Source organism: Acomys minous (assembly GCF_964271855.1).
Source record: "Acomys minous genome assembly, chromosome: 1".
NCBI classification, from domain to species: Eukaryota; Metazoa; Chordata; class Mammalia; order Rodentia; family Muridae; genus Acomys; species Acomys minous.
Window position 1 is genome coordinate 114376674 of NC_140483.1, and position 17713 is coordinate 114394386.

Genomic DNA, 17713 nt, shown 5'->3' on the forward strand with positions numbered 1-17713 from the left:
GTGGCCCTTTGTATTGAACCAGGAAGATAATAGATGGGAGGAAGCCTTTGAAGAATTTTAAATGCAAAATAATGCATGAAAATCCCAGTCATAGCCACAGAACAAGGGCAGAGGGAAGATGGAAACCAGGGGAACCAGCTGGTGGGTTACCACACCTCAGAGCAGGACTGTCCCCAGAAGATCCTTTAATCAATAATATCATGTAGGTCTGCCAGAAAAGAAGGTCACTGTGGGGAAGAAGACAAAATTCACCATTTTCTCATTCATGCCTGAACCCTGAACCCAAGTGGAAGTCTATCCCAGAACAGTGGATTGGGGTCAGCTCTGATTAGGAAAATACAACACTGGACATCTGGGGTTTCCCACATTGAGTGGCCGGTATGGTGAGGAACTTTAATAAAAATAGAAGTCAACAGAATTTTGTTATATGCTGTTGAAGTAACATAAGAGTTTCTCACCAGGCGTAATGGCACATGCCTTTAATTCTAGCATTTGGGATGTTGAGGCTATCCTGGTCTAAAGAGTGAGTTCCAGGACAGCCAGAACAACACAGAGATTTCCTGACCAAAACAAAATAAAACAAAACAAAACAAAACAACAACAACAAAAAGCCCAACCAACCAACCAAACAAAACCCCCTCAAACTTTCAACATATTATAGAGGCAAAAAATATTGTCTTGTATTTCCACTTAATTTTATATTACTGTTTTTTTTTTAAAAAACTTATTTGTTTATTATCTAGTTATGAGACAGGCTGGCCTTGAACTTACGTAGCAGAAGATGGTCCTGAACTCCTGATGCTCCTGCCTCCATCCCAGGTGCTGTGACCCCAGGCACGTGCACCCCATTGAGCAAGTTTTGCATTTTATAAGACAAAATGTTCTGAAACTGATTGGCAGTGTTCCCTAAAGCATTAATCATCTGGAAAGACACTAGTGTCTCAGCCCAGTGTGTGAACAATGTAGAAAGTGAGAGCAAAATCGCTCAGTGCCAGCCCTGCCCTCAGTGCTGGCGGGTGGTCACATGCTGTGTGTTCCTGTCACCACCCTAACCTACTGGTTACTGCTTCCTATTTTTTGCAAGATCTAGGTCCTAGCTCTCTGGCACTCTTGTTTCATGGTCCTCTGGTTGTAATTTTTTTTTTAAAAAAATGTAGTCCTAGAATGGAAGAAATTTTGTGAGTAGTGAGGTCCAAAAATGGAATAAGTGTTGGACATAGAAACAGAGTACTGTTTGAAAAGATGTCATACATTGGAAGGAAAAAAAAATCCTACTTCTGCTATTTTTTCATAATCACAGCCACTCATGAATGGGATGTGTATGTGTGTTGCCACCCGACTTCTCAAACCTTGGAATGGTCTGAGAATGGACGATGTTACCGTCCTGTTCTTGTTCCATTTGACTTTCAACTGACAGTTGCTGTGTTTGAATCATGCTAAGCAGGGCAAACCTGGTTTCACAAAGCTATGGTGTGGATGAGAGGAGCACACATGACACACAGTGTGAGCCAGTCTTGAAGCCAAGTCTTGCCCGCCTGAGGTGCGGCCCCCCGAAGCCATCCTTGTTCATAATCTCTTCTCCTTAACCTTGTGGCACTTCTTGGCCACCCTCATTTTTAAGAGGAACAGCTTTGCATCTGCCTGTGCCTTTGTTTCTTTCATTTTATTTTAAACTCCTGGGGTCTGTTGAAGCCCCTCCAGGACACTTCAGTGCCCTACACTGCATTGCTTAGCCAATTTGGAAAGTGCCTTGTTTGTTACGTTTTGAGAATCTTGGTCCAGGTTCATTGCCTGGGTTTACTCTCCATCCTTTGCCACGTGCTCACGAATGTACCTAAAGGGAGAAAGACTTCCTATGCCCTTGCCTGCAGGTGAAATGGGTAAGTTAGTGTTCATTTTGTAACTTATATAGCCATGTTTTTATAAGGGTAAAGCATTATAGCTCACATAGATACTTTGACAAGAAAGGAGAAAATTAAAAACTAACCCACTATGGGAAAGTAAGGGTTAAAATTTCTATTTCAATTTCCTTTGCTCTTTACATGCCTTGTAGTCTTTTTATATAAACATGATGTATATTAAAATGTTTTTGAGCCAGGCATGGTGGCATATGCCTTTAATCTCAGCACTTGGAAGGCAGAGGCGGGTGGATCTAAAAAGTGAGTCCAGGACACACAGGGCTATCACAGAGAGAAATCCTGTCTCAAAAGCCCCCCCCCCAATTTTTTAAAATTTAATTAAATAGTTCTTTTACCATTCTTAAGCATGTATCAAAATATATAGTACCCCACAAATAAAAGCAATTTTTATGCTTTGTGTATTAGTTATCAATTAATGTTTTTAATGCTAGAGATTGAACCCAGAATCTTGAGCAGATAGAAGATCATTGAGCCCACCCCCAGCCCTGATAAAATTAATTAAAAAGTAGTTCCTAGCTCTGCCATAGGAAAACTTGCACATACTTTACAGATCAAAACAGGGACCAAGGAGACAGCTCCATGGATAAATATCTGCCCAAGAGCCTGAAACTGAGTTCAGAACCTTAGAGCCCATGTAAAGCCTAACACTGTAATGTTTCTCTGTAATCCAAGCTCTCCTGCATTAAGATTGGAGGCAGAGACAGGAAAATGGACAGAAGCTCCCGCTGGCTGGCCTGGGGTCCATAGTAAAGAAACAAGAGCCTGTCGCTAAACAAACTGAGACCTAAGGTTGTCCTTTGACTTCACATGCACACACAAGTAAAGGTGAACACACACACACACTCATGCACACATACACACACACACACACACACACACACACACACACACAGAGAGAGAGAGAGAGAGAGAGAGAGAGAGAGAGACAGAGACAGAGAGAGACAGAGAGAGACAGAGAGAGAGAGAGAGAGAGAGAGAGAGAGAGAGAGAGAGAGAGAGAGAGGAGAATGAATTAGAACAATAAGCCAGGCAGTGGTGGCACACACCTGTAATCTCAGCACTCAGGAGGCAGAGGCGGGCAGATCTCTGAGTTCAGGGCAAGCCTGGTTTACAGAGTGAGTTCCAGGACAACCGAAGCTGTACAGAGAAACCCTGCCTTGAAACAGATTAAATATGTATAAGCAGTAGTTGCCCTGCCAGGTTACAGATTGAGGATAAAGTCCTGTTCACTATGTAAATTTATATATTATATTAATAACCTCAAGGCGACATTATCAGATGTACTTTGCTTTATTGTTTTTTTTATGTCCCGTTTAGTTGTACATTTTCATTCTTTAGAAAGGCTATAGGCATATTAGGAATAATGGCCTTATCATTAAACATTAATAGCTCTCCCAGCTCTTATCTGGTATTTTCTCAAGGTAAAAGCGAAGAAGTTTGAGAAATGCCTCAGGAAGACTCAATGAAATTCTTGTATTCCTTCCTGTCTTCCACTCCGTCCTTCCTGCCCCTTACTTTGTCATTCAGGCTGCTCTGAAACTCCTGGCCTCTGTGATCCTCAAGCCTTGCACTTTCTTTTACTACAGCTGAGGAGGCAGTGTGACCTTGGTCACTGTAAAGGTTGTTGGGTCAAGAGGCACAGGCTGGGCTGTAGAACTTTTCTTGTAGCGATGCTAATTGAGGATCCATTTCTTAAAAAGAAAAATCGATTAAAAAGTTTTCAGATTGTTACCTGTTCTGTCACAGCACATGAAAAGCATCAATGGAGTTAAAGGCCAGTGTTAGAATCGCAGAAACTACAGAGTCCCAGTTCAACCCTTATCAGTCCTTCTCCCTACTACTCGATTTTCCATCTTGGTGTCTAGCATGCCTGCAGTGAGTGTTATAGTTGATGAGCCAGCACGGATAGGAAGTCTACAGTTGTCACTTTATGCATTGTATATTCTTTGGATTTTGACAAATACAGAAAGACATGTGTCCATCATAAGCACCATGAAGTAGTGCCAGGAAAACATCTGCACTTTTCCGTTCATTCCTCCCTCCTCCCAGCCTCTGGATAGCCACTGACCTCTTCTTCCACAGTCTCTGTACTCTGCCCTTCCCAGACTGTTGTGCGGTTGGAGTATGCATCAGGCTGCCATCTCCTGTCGGCTTATTTCACTTAGCAATAAGCAGTTAACAACAGCATCTCCGCAGCCATCATGGTTACTTCCGTATTGCTGTCAATTATGAATAAAGATACTATTAGCACCCATGTGCAGGTTTTTCAGCTCTTTAGGGTCAATGCCAAGGAGTGTGATTGTTGGGTCATACAATGATAGAAACCTTAAAACTATTGCCCAGAGTCTCAGTGTTGTTCTGTATGTCCCAGCAGTGAATGGAAATTCCTGCCGCTCCTCGTCCTCCCTGGCAATGAGTGGTGGGAGTATTTTCGGAGCTTGCCAGCCTCATGTGTTTGTAGATATCTTATTATTGTTTTAATGTAGAGTTCCTCAATATGTAATGTGGAGTATCTTTTCACCTCTCTCTCTCCCTCTCTCTCTCTCTCTCTCTCTTTCTCTCTCTCTCTCTCTCACACACACACACACACATATATATGTACATATATATTTCTATTTAATCACATTTTTTATTGTTGGGGGGCTCATAAAGGTTCTCTTCTTCCAACATATAGGACCTATAGGACCAGAGGACGGAAGTCAAGTCTTCAGGCTTAGACATGTGCGCTTTTACTCACTGAGCCATCTTGCTGGCCCCTGTACAGCTTTTTGGGTGAGGTGTTGGATACATTTTTTAAAAAATGGGTTTCTTGTTTTCTTACTACTGATTTTTAAGAATTTGTCTTATAATTTGAGTGCCAGTCTTTCATTAAAGAAGAACTTTTATAAAGATTTTCTTCCTGTCATGGCTTAGCTTTCTTTTCTTTGTTTCTTTGATCCTTCTTTCTTGTTTTAAAGATAGGATCTTACCAAGTAGCCTTGGAGCTCATTATATAAACCAGACTGGTCTGGAGCTCCCAGAGATCCAGCTGCCCCTGCCTTTTGCTTGCTAGGATGAAAGAAAGCCCCGGCCCGTCCAGCTATCTTTCACTTTCTTAGCACTGGTTTCTGCAGAGCAGAAGGTTTTTTATTTTAATGAGTTCCAACTCTTTTTCTTTTGTGGATCTTGTTTTTTATTTATATCTTAAAATTCAGCACCAGCCCACGTTCACCTGTATTTTTCCCCATGTTATCTTCTAGTTTTGCATTGTACATTGCAATGCAAACTGTGATTGGAACTGGAGTTCCCTGTGGCTGTTCCGTTGTTCCATACTGTTTGTTGACAAGATTGCCCTCTGTCTATCGAACCTCTATTCCTCTGCCAGAGACCAGCTGGTTATGTGTATGTGATTCTATTTCTGTCTACTCTGTCATTTTAAACGGTGTTTTTAGTTTCTTTTAGTGAAAATGAAATCTGAGTTGCTAATCTTGGTTTGGCTTTTGGGGCCCTAAACTGAGCTCTGGAGGGGGAATAGGCACACTGGGTCATTCATATTGTTTTATCTATCTTTAGCTCCTGAGACATCTTCAGATTCAAGTCCACAGGCAGACTGGCAGTTTTCTCACTGAAAGCTTTGAGGTTCATTTCAGCAGGCCCCAGGTCTGTTTATCTTGAAGACACCTCTGTCAAAGTGTCAGACATCTGTCTAAGACACGTCCTCTAGTTATACTTCTTCCGTTGGCTATGTTAAACCTACCTTTCACTGATGACCAGGAAAGCATATTTGTTCTGCCCAGTCTGTAACATACATATTAATATTTGAGGGTTTTACAAGCAATAACAGGCCAGGTTTTCTGTCATGTAGGTTTCATCAAGGGACATTAGGCAATGTCATGTGACATCTGTGGCTGTAACAAGTGGTAGTGAGGTGGGTGGATGGAAAGCTATAGGCTTCAAATGAGTAAAGGCCAGGTTAGCTAGAGAAAGTCTACAATGCACAGGACTGCCCCTTCTTCCCAGTTGTTATCCTGCTTGAACTGTTAATTTGATGGAGGCTAAGAAGCCCCGTCTCAGAGAAGGGAATGTAATTATATCCCAGACATGTTTCCCTCATTGTGTTGGCCTCTAGATAACTTCAAGTTGTGTAGATTTGCTGTCTACACCGAACAACTCTGCAGATGCCCACCCATCCAAAGTAACACCCAAGCCCTCTTTCAGGGGGCTGGAGCTCAGTTTCTCTTTTTTCTGATTTCATGTTATATCCATTTTATGCTATGTTTTGACTACTCAAATGAGACAGAGTGTATGGTTGTGTATATTTCTAAATAGAGATGCCTGAGTCGGTGGCCATAAAATCCAAGTCTCTCGAAACAAAATTGATGCTGAGTGGTGCTTCTTGGCTGATTTAGTTGTGTAATTCAGGCCCTGCCTTTAGTTCCCCTCTCAGGACCGTCAAGTGCCTCATTTCCTCATGTGTTTATGTTTCCATGAGCTCATCTTGTTTTCATATTGTTCCTTTTTGTTAAGAGAAACAAAATGAAAAAAAAAACCCACCCTTGGTTTCAGCAATCCACTGTTGTCTTCCTCTGTGAATATGCAAGTGGGGCAAGCAACGTGGTAGAGGCTGCTTCCTGCACACTGACCCAGGGACCACCACTTGGAGCTGGGATAGGCTTGCTGGTAGCTGCATTGCTGGCCTGCTTCTCTGCAGGTGTGCCAGTTCCTGTTCTGCCCCTCAGCTCATTCCAGGCATGAGGTTTTGCCTGGCAACTTGTTTTTTTCTGTGGTCCCTCCTAAATTCCCTGTTGGAGCCTCTCAGCTCATCTCTTGCATGCCCAGAGGTGTTTGTTGTTGTTGTTTGTTTTGTTTTTTATGTCTAGTTTAAAAAAAACTCTTCACAACTGACATTTTTTTTCTTTCAAATTCTCAGCAAAGTCTACAGACTACCAGAGCTGCAAAAGCTACAGAAAATATATAAAAACATAAAACACACAAAATACACAAAAGCTTTATGTATTTTAATTGGAATTATTTAAAGAAAGATTTCAAATAGTCCCATTTTGTATGTTATATATGAAATATATAATAAAATAATACTGTGTATTCTATATAATATATAAGACAAAAATTGTTATATAACTTATACTTGGTATATATTATATATACTGTATTACATATGTAACAAAGATCCTATAAGTATGTATATTGTGTATATATTGTTTATATATACATATTTTGTGTTTGTATAAAATTTAGAAAGACAAAACTAAAAAATGAACATTGTGATATTTTAGCCAATTTATTCCTAGGCCTTCTTCTTATATATTTATAACCTTTCTCCTCACAAAAATAGTATCTTCCTACATAATACTGCTTTTACTTTTTCCACTTAACATGCTGCTATCATCATTCTCTGGCAACAAACTACGTATAAACATCTAACGGCTGCTCAGTACTCTTATACTGAGACATCAGATTCTGAATTAACTTTCTGAAAGCACACCGATTTGATGATTTCTCAAATATTTCATCATATAAGAAGACATTTCTCTTTAGCTCTTTCTATTTTTAAACTATGAATTTAAGTTTTTAAAACTGTGTGTGTGTGTGTGTGTGTGTGTGTGTGTAATGGGTTCCAGGGATGAAAGTCAGACCATCAGTCTTCTCAACAGGTTGGTGTTCTAGCCGGGCCATGGCCATGATACTGGCTCCACTCTGCTGCTGCTTCTGTTCCTCCTCATTTTCTTCCTCCTCTTCCTCCTCCTCTTTCTTTTTCACAGTAATAGTAACATAATTATTCCTATTTGAGCATTTCGCACATTCACACAGTATCTTTTGATCACATTCATCCCCCGTTCTTCCCCCTAACTCCTCTTATATATCCTCCCCAACTTCCTGCGCTCCTTCAGTTTATGCTACTCACATATCAGGAAGGTGGAAACACCCAGGGGGGTTGGTTGACCCATGAGCTGTATCTTTAAATGAGAGACTCTTCCTGCCCCAGAAGTTGTCATCTGTCAACAGCTCCTCAGTTAAGGTGGTGGCTGGTGAGCCCTCCTCCATACTGTGAGGTTGGCTGAATTGATCTTCTGCAGGTGTTGAGAAGATAACCATAGTGGCTATAAAGTTATAAGTGTGTGATCTATTGTGTCCAGAAGGCATTCTTTGCTTCTAGTGCTTCCTGTCCTCTGGCTCTTATACTCTTTCCATCCTGTCTTCCATATAGGTTCCCAAACCTTGGGAAGAGAATGTGATATAAATGTCCTATTTGTGGCCGAGCTCTCCACAGCCTAACCATGCATTTCAAGGGCGGTTTTGACAAAATTTCAAATGAACATTTCAACAGTGGTACATATTTTGACAGTGAAAAAGTAAAAATTTTGTTAAAATTTGAATTTAGATTTAAGAGTATTAGAAGGAAACTGGAAGTGAACCAAACATTCCCAACATGTACAACATGCTGAAACTTGGGTCTATAAGAGGGAGACACTAAGCCAAGTGGTGGTGCGAGGCATTAACTCAGGAGGGGGAGGCAGAGGCAGGCAGATCACTGAGTTTGAGGCCACTCTAATCTACAGATCAAGTTCCAGGACAGCCAGAGCTATACAGAGAAACCCTGTCTTAGAAAACCTGAGAGAGAGAGAGAGAGAGAGAGAGAGAGAGAGAGAGAGAGAGAGAGAGAGACAGAGACAGAGACAGAGACACAGAGACACAGAGACACAGAGAGACAGAGAAGAGAACTAGGAAGCATTAATTTGACAACTGTTGGCAAAAGCATTTTGTGGGAAAGGTTAGATCTACCCTGATATATGGAAGGAAGTGAGAGTATGAGGAGGAACATGAGAAGGAAGCAGAAGTCTAGAGCTACATGTGCAATGCAATGCAATTAAAAATACAACTCTAAAATGAAAGCATTATATAGATTACTTTAGAAATCCAAAAATGTGAGACTGAATACAGTAAGCTAACAGTTATAGAAATTGGCAGATCTAATCTATTTAAGCTACAACTGAAGTTAAAAATTATTAATACAGCCCTCAGAAAGTTCAGTAATACTTAGCTTCTAAAAAGGGACCATTCTGAGCTGGATGTGGTGATGCACACCTGTAACCCCCACCCTTGGGAAGCGATGCCTGGGCTACATAGGAGGCCCTGGACCAATACCCACACCCCTAGATACATTCCTTAGTAGACATCACAGAACATTCAAGAGTAGGGATGGAAATGTGGCTCAGCAGTTAAGAGCATGGATCACTTTTGCAGAGGACAGAATTTAGTTCACAGCACCCTTGTTGGATGACTCACAAACTGCCTTTACTTGCAGCTCCAGGAATATCTAGTGCCTCTGGCCTCTGTGGGCACCTACACACATGCACGTACCTACACACACACACACACACACACACACACACACACACACACACACACACACACACAGACTCACACACTTATATACATAGTGAGAAAAAAACAAGAACTTTTGAAAACTGGTTAAAATTGATAAGAATTATATTTTCAAGCTATTAAAACAACCATAATTCCCTTGCATCTAATATGAAAGTGCCTAAAACTTACAGTTGATAGATAGCAACTGGTAATCTTATAAACCTAAATCCTAAAAGACTTATTGAAATGAACTGGTCTGCATTTTTTAAGCGAGTGACAGTTGTCTAGTAAGTAATTTCTGTATAGTATTTGAAATGGCTCCACAATAAGTGTACTTTTATGCCAAACATTGTGTAGCCCCCCCCCCCCCGCAGTAATTTTCTTAGAAATAACATCCCTAGAACTGCTAATGTCTGGCTAAGAAGGGCCCACATCCTAAAAGACTTTGCTACATTGGCCAAGCTGAAGACAGCTCATTTGCTGCCCCCTGCCATGGCCAAAGGTTCATTTTCAGCTGAAAAAACAAGAGTCCAGAGAAGACTGCTTTTCTTTGTAACTGACTCTTGAGGCTAGATACAGAAATCTCTTTATTTATAAATAAATAAAGTCACCTTTATTTACTTGCTCACTCCTGGCCTGCAGGAAGGAGAGCTTCCTCCTCAGGACATTCGTTGTTGAACTCCTCCTAGCAAATGCAGTGAAGCAGTGTTCTTGGGGATTTGTTAGTGGTTCCGATAGACAGAAGTGGTTGCATTTAGGTGCCATAGTTTCAGCACATCAATGAGCTTACTTGCTCCTGTAAGATGCATAGCTGACTCCACAATCCTAGATCTGTGGCTGTACTCGGGTCCTCGTGGCAGTTGTAAAGAAGACACTTTCAAACCTAATAGACTCTAGGTAGAAGACCTGACTGGGATCTAAAAAGCCATAAATGTTAAAGAAGGCTTTCAACATGGGCAATCTTTGTCGATTGCATATTTTAGAATTAAAAAGAAATAAAAATAAAAAGGAAAGAAAGCTGGGCGTGGTGGTACACAGCTATAATCCCAGCACTTGGAAAGCAGAGTCCTGAAGATCACAAGTTGAAGGTCACTGTCTTCCAATCCTCCTCCCTCTCCCCTCAGTATGCCAGCTCTAGAGATTCAGGTGTGTAACACCAGTACACACACACACACACACACACACACACACACACACACACACACACCATAACTCTTACCTTAGGGATAAAAGATTGTTTATTCTAGAATCAAATTTGTGTGACCATGGCCCAGAAACACAGATTTAGGTAACCCCAAATTCAAATTTGTAATGTGGAATCAACTTCATGAAGTTTTATAGTTTTAAAAAACGAAGTCAGAAATTAAGGCAAATTTAAAATACACCGGTGAGTGCTTCAGAGAGGCAGAGTGGCCATAAAATCCAAGTCTCTCGAAACAAAATTGATGCTGAGTGGTGCTTCTTGGCTGATTTAGTTGTGTAATTCAGGCCCTGCCTTTAGTTCCCCTCTCAGAACCGTCAAGTGCCTCATTTCCCCATGAGTTTATATTTCCCCCAAATAGCTTGGGGGAAGCTTTTGTATCAGCCCAAGATGCTATCTGATGACATTCTTACCTTTGGAGTTGGTGGACGCCCAGTACTCTGCTCATTTAATAGATTTGAAAGGGTTTTTATCTATTAGTCAAAGGGTGTTAGTTCTGATACAGATGTGGGCAAGGCTGGTCCAGGGGCTAACACTGGTTGGAGATAGGCAAGCCTCTGGACCTGCAGCATTCTCACCTCCTAAACATCATCACAATTCTAATCAATCAGTCTCTGCAGACACAGCTTTTTCCTGGAACTCTTATCAACCCCAGCTACTCAGGAGGACTGCAAGTTCAAAGCCAGCTTTGGTCACAAAGTTCAAGGCCACCCGGGGTGACATAGTGAGATCCTTCCTATCTCAACATAGAAAGTTTTAAAAAATGTAGAAAGACATAGGGTTCATGAGCTCACAGATAAGCACCAGAGAAACCAGAAACACAGGGTTTTTTTCTTCAGCGAAAGAAATTGACACCTATTTTCCATCCAGAAGACTGGGAATGGGTGGTTTAACACCTGGTGATGTTTGCTTCTCTGTAACTTGCCAACCCTCACAGAATTCTTCAGAAGCCCAAGCATTGTTTCCCAGGCAATAGAATCCACCCTCAGCCTCACTGCAAACCCTTTCTCCCTAGACCTGGGCTCGGGAGCACTGTTTCTCAGTCAATCGAACTCATTCTTGTGAAAAAACTCATAGGTGCTCGCTTTCTGCTATGGAAAGCAAGGCGGTCTAGATATAGTCACGTCTAAGGCTTTGTTTTGATAATAATGTCATGTGGAAACCTCACCCCACCCCCTACCAACAAAGTTTTGCTGTATTTAAATGTATGAAAAATAAACTGCTTGGAGTCAGACTCCAGAAGGTTTGGCTGAGCACTGGCTAAGTCAAGCTGAACCCCTGTTTCATTCTTACCTCACCTGATTTGTGTCTGGTCTGGCAGTGACACAGCACCCCAAAAAAAGGACTGAAGATGAGGCTAGAATTAGGGTGTTTGCTTAGCATACTTGAAACCTTAAATTAAATCCGTGGAACTAGTAAAAAAATAAATAAATAAATAAACAAACTGAAATATAAGCTTTGCTGAACCATATCTTGTTTTTGAGGTAGGGGCATTTAAAATATATTTGATTTGTTATACTTAGTTATGGGCATGTGGTTGAATTTGTGCACATGTGTACACGTGCCCTTGGATGCCAGAAGCCACGTGGGCACCTGCTTCAGTTAAACATGATTGTGTGTTGCCTGACAAGGGTGTTAGGAATTGAACTTCAGTCCTCTATATGAGCAGCATGTGCTTTTAACTACTGAGCCATTTCTCCATATCCCTGGGGTGGGGGCATTTTTAAGGTCGAATTTTCTTTTTGAAAGTTCTATAGAAAGAAGCTCATCATTTTAACGTAACTCAGCAGTTAAGAGAGGGTCTCCGCATCTGTGCTGGGCAGCTTGTATCTGATGCCCTCTTTTGGCCTCTGAAGGCACTGCACTCACATGCACATAACCGACGTGAAGACACACTTACATACATACATAAAAATAAAGTCTCCAGTTCAGTAAGTTTTAGTATATTTTCCACAATACACACCATTACCACTGCCTAACTCTGGAGCCCATTGCATTTTCTGTGTAGCTTTCATGAGGAAATTATGCACTGCAGTTCAGCAGCAGAGAGAATCCTCTGAATAGCGGTCAGTGGGGGAAGCTCCTTAATTTGCAAGCAGTGTTTTTCCATGGAACTCACCTGTTTTCAGATGACTCCACCTCCTTACGGAAACAACGTGGGTCTTTAGGTTTCTCCTTCTCACTGCTTGTCAATCTTGCATCTGCCTAAGGTCATCCTCACATTGTTTGGGAAAGAAACTGTAGATTCCTCCATATTCTGCGTAGATCTGTGGTCTTTCTGACTTGGTCTTGGCCATAGAGTGGCTGCTGAGATTTGGGATGGGGGAAGTTGTACCAATGCTGAGGACCTCTGGACCCCCTGAAACACTTCCACAGGCTCAGTGAGGAGAGGTGGAAAGAGACTCTGGGTCTTTGGTCTCGACATCCTCTCTGCATCAGTGAAGAAACAAAGAAGTGGTCACTACTTCAAACTGGGTCACATTTCTTCTATGTCTAGGATATATCAGATACTCTTAAAGCAAATTCCTCCCTCATGACCCCTTACCCAACTAACCGCTAACAGAAGCAGTATGCGGCATAATCGCATAAGTCCAGTTCTTAAGAAGTTAAGGGAAGCTGGATGTCAGGGCACATTCCTTTAATCCCATCACTTGGGAGGCAGAAGCGGGCAAATCTCTATGAGTTGAACTCTGGGAGTTCAAATCCAGCTTAGTCTACACAGTGAGTTCCAGGACAGCCAGAACTACATAGGGAGACACTGTTTCAAAAACAAACAAACAAACAAATAAATAAATAAATAAGAGAAAGGGGGATGTTAAAGGAAAAGAATTGAAAATTTGAGAATTTAAGGCCAGCCTGGACTCAGAAGAACCAAGCAAAACTAAATAACAGTGGGTGTGCGCTGACTGTGAATTCAGGCTCTATCCCAGCCCATCTACTCTTTCCTCTACGTTTCCTCTTCTTTTTCACTTTCTGTAAGTTCCAGATGCCTGTCTCTTCTCACCCTGTCATGCTACTGAAAGCCAACTCTTGAACCAACGCTATGACACACACACACACACACACACACACACACACACACACACACACACACACACACTCCAGCTCAGTTCGCACTCTTCCCTTCACCTATGGTACTTAAACCCTAGGGAGGCCCTGATGTTGCAATTAGACAAACAGAAATCCAGTCAGCTATCTGCATGGACTCTAGGTCTGAAGGAGGAGCCTTCTTTTTCTCTTCACTTCCTGTCTCATGGGTGCTGGAAGGCAGTTAATAAAGGAAGCCTGAGACTGTCCAGGGCCTCCCCTTCCTGTATCTACGGAAGGTCCTCAGGAGACGCAGATGTGTTTAGGGTCCATACAGCAGCCTCGACAGCAGAGAGATCTCAGCGGCCTCCCGACAGCCAAAATATCCCATCGAGACCACGGGTAAGGTCAGCGGCCTAGCCACTGTGGCAGCCCTGGTTTTCTGGGTTATGGGTGGACGGATGAGAGACTCTTGGAATGATTGCTGAGAGATGTAAAGAGGGGCTGGGCGCACCCTTCATGGCTCTGCCTGTTTCACATGGGAGTTAGGAGCACTCTTTGCTGTAGGGCTTCTTCTGTCTTCCTAAGCTGCGGACTGGATTTGCCTTTGTTTCTTTTCTGAGAGTGAAGTAGAACGGGAAGCAGGTGAAGGACAGTGAGACTAGAGGACATCACTGAGGTGATGGAATCCTATCAGTGGCTCTTGAAGCAAACTGGAACCTGACTTTTGAGGGCTGAGGTCTCTTCTTGGGCTTCTGCCCCACACCCCCTTTTTTTTTCCCTGTCTCCATTCCTAACTCACGAAGCTCTCGAGATGAAGGCTGTCCGCAGACAGGCAGTGAGGCCACAGTGGGTGTAAAACAAGCACAGCTTTGAAACCAAATGAAGCAGGTTCTGAGGCCTTCCGGTGACCAGGGAGGGGTCCTCCTGGGGCTGGAGTAACCATCCCATTTCATTTCCATACCTTCGAGCCCTTTTTCTTCCTCTCTGTTGGCCTTAAGGCAAGCGCTTCCTGTATTGAAGGTTAAGGAAGAGATCAGATTCCAGGGCTCCCAAGGAGCCTTTGGGTGAGAACTGGCCTCAAACTCATGCCCTTCGTGCCCGTGCTAGGCTTTCAGGTCTGTGCCTCTGCAGCCAGCAAGACTATTTTATATTACTTCATAACGGCATGATATTTAAGTCAAAGGGCCAAATCCTAGTGGCTTTGTCTTTAAAATTTTAAGATCTAGGATTATATCAATCATTCATAGAACCATATTCTGCTACAGTGTTCATGACTGTAAAACGGAGTAAGCTAGAATACAATCGAAGGATACAATAATAGAACCCTCAGCCTCACAGCAATCCTTCTGCGTCAGCGAGCTCAAGTGCCTGGACTGTGAACATGAGCTAACATTCCTCACCAAGAAACTAGCATCCATTTTCCTATTTTGGGTCTAAGTTCTGCTAATATGAACAATGGGGAAAACTCTTTATATATCAGCAAAATGGTAAATAGACGTAGTATGAAAATGTGTCACTTTGCCCTTAAGTTAGTAAATTTCCCTAGTGCTATCTATTCGTTTCTTTTTATCGTATTAACAAGGTTGCTGTGCACCTCCTGAGGTCCTGCAGGATTGCTGAAGAAGAGATTCCAGAAGCAGAGTCCAGGGAGTCCAAGTGCACAGTGCTTTCTAATCATGCAGGCAGCAGTCAATAGGCATTACTACAGATAGAGCCCAAGGAAATAGGCTGGTGACCAAGAGTTACTGTCTGGTATTCTAGAATGTTGTCTTTGGTTTGGAAAAGAATCCATTCATTTACTATTCTAAGTTGCTTAAATGAGAACTACCCAGGCAAACAAACACTTGTTCTCATGAAATAATCTTTTAGCAAGAGAAGTCATCAACTTCCCAGTTTTTAGGTGTTGGCATGGGCTCCTGTGCGAGCAAAGGGTTGCCCAACTCTTTGCATCTCTAGACCACACATGGAATCCAGACTTGCCTTTCTTGACATGTCAAACCCTGAATGACAACGATTTTTTAAAAGCATACTTTATTTTTGATTTTTATAATACCTATTGCTTATTGACAGTGTCATACAATGTACCTTGACTCTGTCCACCCCCAAATCCCTCCCCCTTACTTTCCACAGGCTTGGCTCCCCACCCCTGCAGTGTCTCCTCCTCCCACCTCCCTGCTCTCTCCTTTCTTCTGTAATCCACTGAATCCACATAGCTTTGTGAAACATTGATGGATCTTGTTGACTCAGCTCCATCCTCTGCAGGCAACAGGAGCTGCTGTGAGTCTGTGGGTAGAACACCATGCCATGCCCACGCAGCATTTCACAGCATCCTCTCCATCCTGGGGCTCCTCGGGCTCTTATATTCTTTCCACCCCCACTTTCAGGGTGTTCTCTGAGTCTTGGAGGGGGTGATATACACACCCCATTTGGAGTGTAAGTCTCTCCAAACCGCTCACTCTCAACACTTTGACTAGTCATGAATCTCAGCATTATCTGCTGCACACCACAAAAAGAAGCTTCTCTGGCCGAGACTGAGATTAGCACTAGGCTGAGAGTATAAATATAAATATGTTAGCAAAACAATAGGAATATATTCCCCCACTTGGGGGGACTCAAGGTGTGGGCTTTTCACCATGCTTATAGCACTAAGCCATATGGGCATCCTCTCCTGAGGAGGAGGCCCCAAGTCCAGTCAGAAGGATGCTGGCTACCTCACAGCCTACATTCTACTTTGCACTAATGGGCACACGTAGTAGACTGGTATTGTAGCATTCAGGGTTCATCTAGTGGTGTTTCTTCTCCCTCAAAGACCAACATAGCAATGTCTGACACCATGAGAGCTAGCCAGCATAAAGAATGTTTTCAGGTCAGTCCAAGCTTTATTTCTCAATGTCCTGCACCCTAAGTGGGTGATGCCTCAGCAATAGGATCTTACATATAACTACAATGTGCAACCAAGAACAATGGCTATGGCCTGTGTTGTTTGGGGGAACTTCTGGGAGCTTCCTGCCCAATACCTCACTTTGCCATTAATTACTAACTTTTCCGGTAATAAATCTTTCCTCGAAAAATACTACCCATCCATACTGAATACCTGTGTCAAAAGCTTTAAAAAAAAACACTACTTTTATTATCTTTTTAAATGGTGTGGGCTCTCAGTCTGCAGCATTTGTATAGAGGTTCTTTCACCGTGTGGGCCCCAGGGATGAAACTTAGGCTGTCAGCCTTGGGGCAAGCCCCTTTGCCTTCCGCCCCTCTGTATTTTATTATTATATTTTTAATCTAGCATAGGAAGTAATGATTTTCCATAAAGGTTCTTATACATTCTCAATTTTAGTTAGTATTCCCATCACCTCTCCATAATTACTTTAAAATAAAGTATCTGCATATTAAATGTGCCCTTGTTTAGTATTAGAAATGGTATGAGGCAGATTTGAATTAGCACATGCCTGAAATCCCAGCGTTGGGGAGCCTTAGGCAGGAGGATTACAAGTTCAAAGCCAGCCTGGACTACATAGCAAATAGGATGAAAGAGAAAAAGGAAAAAGAAAAAAGAAAAGTGTACAAAACCAAGAAGAAACAATGTACACAGTATCATCCATGGTTTTTAATTAAGTCCATTGACTAAAAAATCAGAAATCTTGCCAGGGACCCACACTGTCCCTGAAGAAGGCTTGTCCCTTTCCTCTCTTCTGGTGGCTCACACTGTCTCTGTAGTAAACCCAGACTGAGCACACAGCTCAGCTATGCTAGTTAAGGCACCCATGGCATAAGCGCATGTGCTCACCCCTTTTCCTTGGCCCTGACTTTCTGATTCCATTGTATTAATCTCATTATTGATTCTTGTGGTGAAACATTTTATAACCTTCAAAGAGGCAGCCTATGAAAGAGAGCTATTTTAGTGTTAATAAAACCCGTACTTCAAGCAGCTGTCATGTGGGGGAAATGGTAAACACATGGGCTACATGGCGTTAGCTTTGATGCCCAGCCTGAGGTGGTGCTGAAGGGAACCCCAGAAAAACTAGTCACCAGCTGCAGCTGTGTGCCAGCCTTTAAGTTCTCCCAGCCCCCAGTTCTCTACGCTATAACATGAGCATCATAAAGCTGTGGACAGTGAGTTTCTTCAGGGATTAACCAAGAAGCTCAACACATTATATCTTTAGTAAAAGTTGTCAAAGGTGCAAATTAGTGTGGAATG

General features: G+C 42.4%; 1 protein-coding gene across 4 annotated transcripts in view; it reads left to right on the plus strand.

Moving 5' to 3' along the window:
• LYN (LYN proto-oncogene, Src family tyrosine kinase) overlaps positions 1-17713 on the plus strand; it is a 119314-nt gene that overhangs the window by 35007 nt on the left and 66594 nt on the right. For 2 of the 4 annotated variants that reach the window (XM_084799814.1, XM_084799816.1), the window contains exon 1: positions 13811-13914. The exons of the other annotated variants lie outside the window; for them this stretch is intronic. The gene's annotated coding sequence lies outside the window, so the exon portion shown is untranslated. Of the gene's footprint in view, positions 1-13810; positions 13915-17713 lie in introns of those variants that run through there. 4 annotated transcript variants of the gene reach the window in all.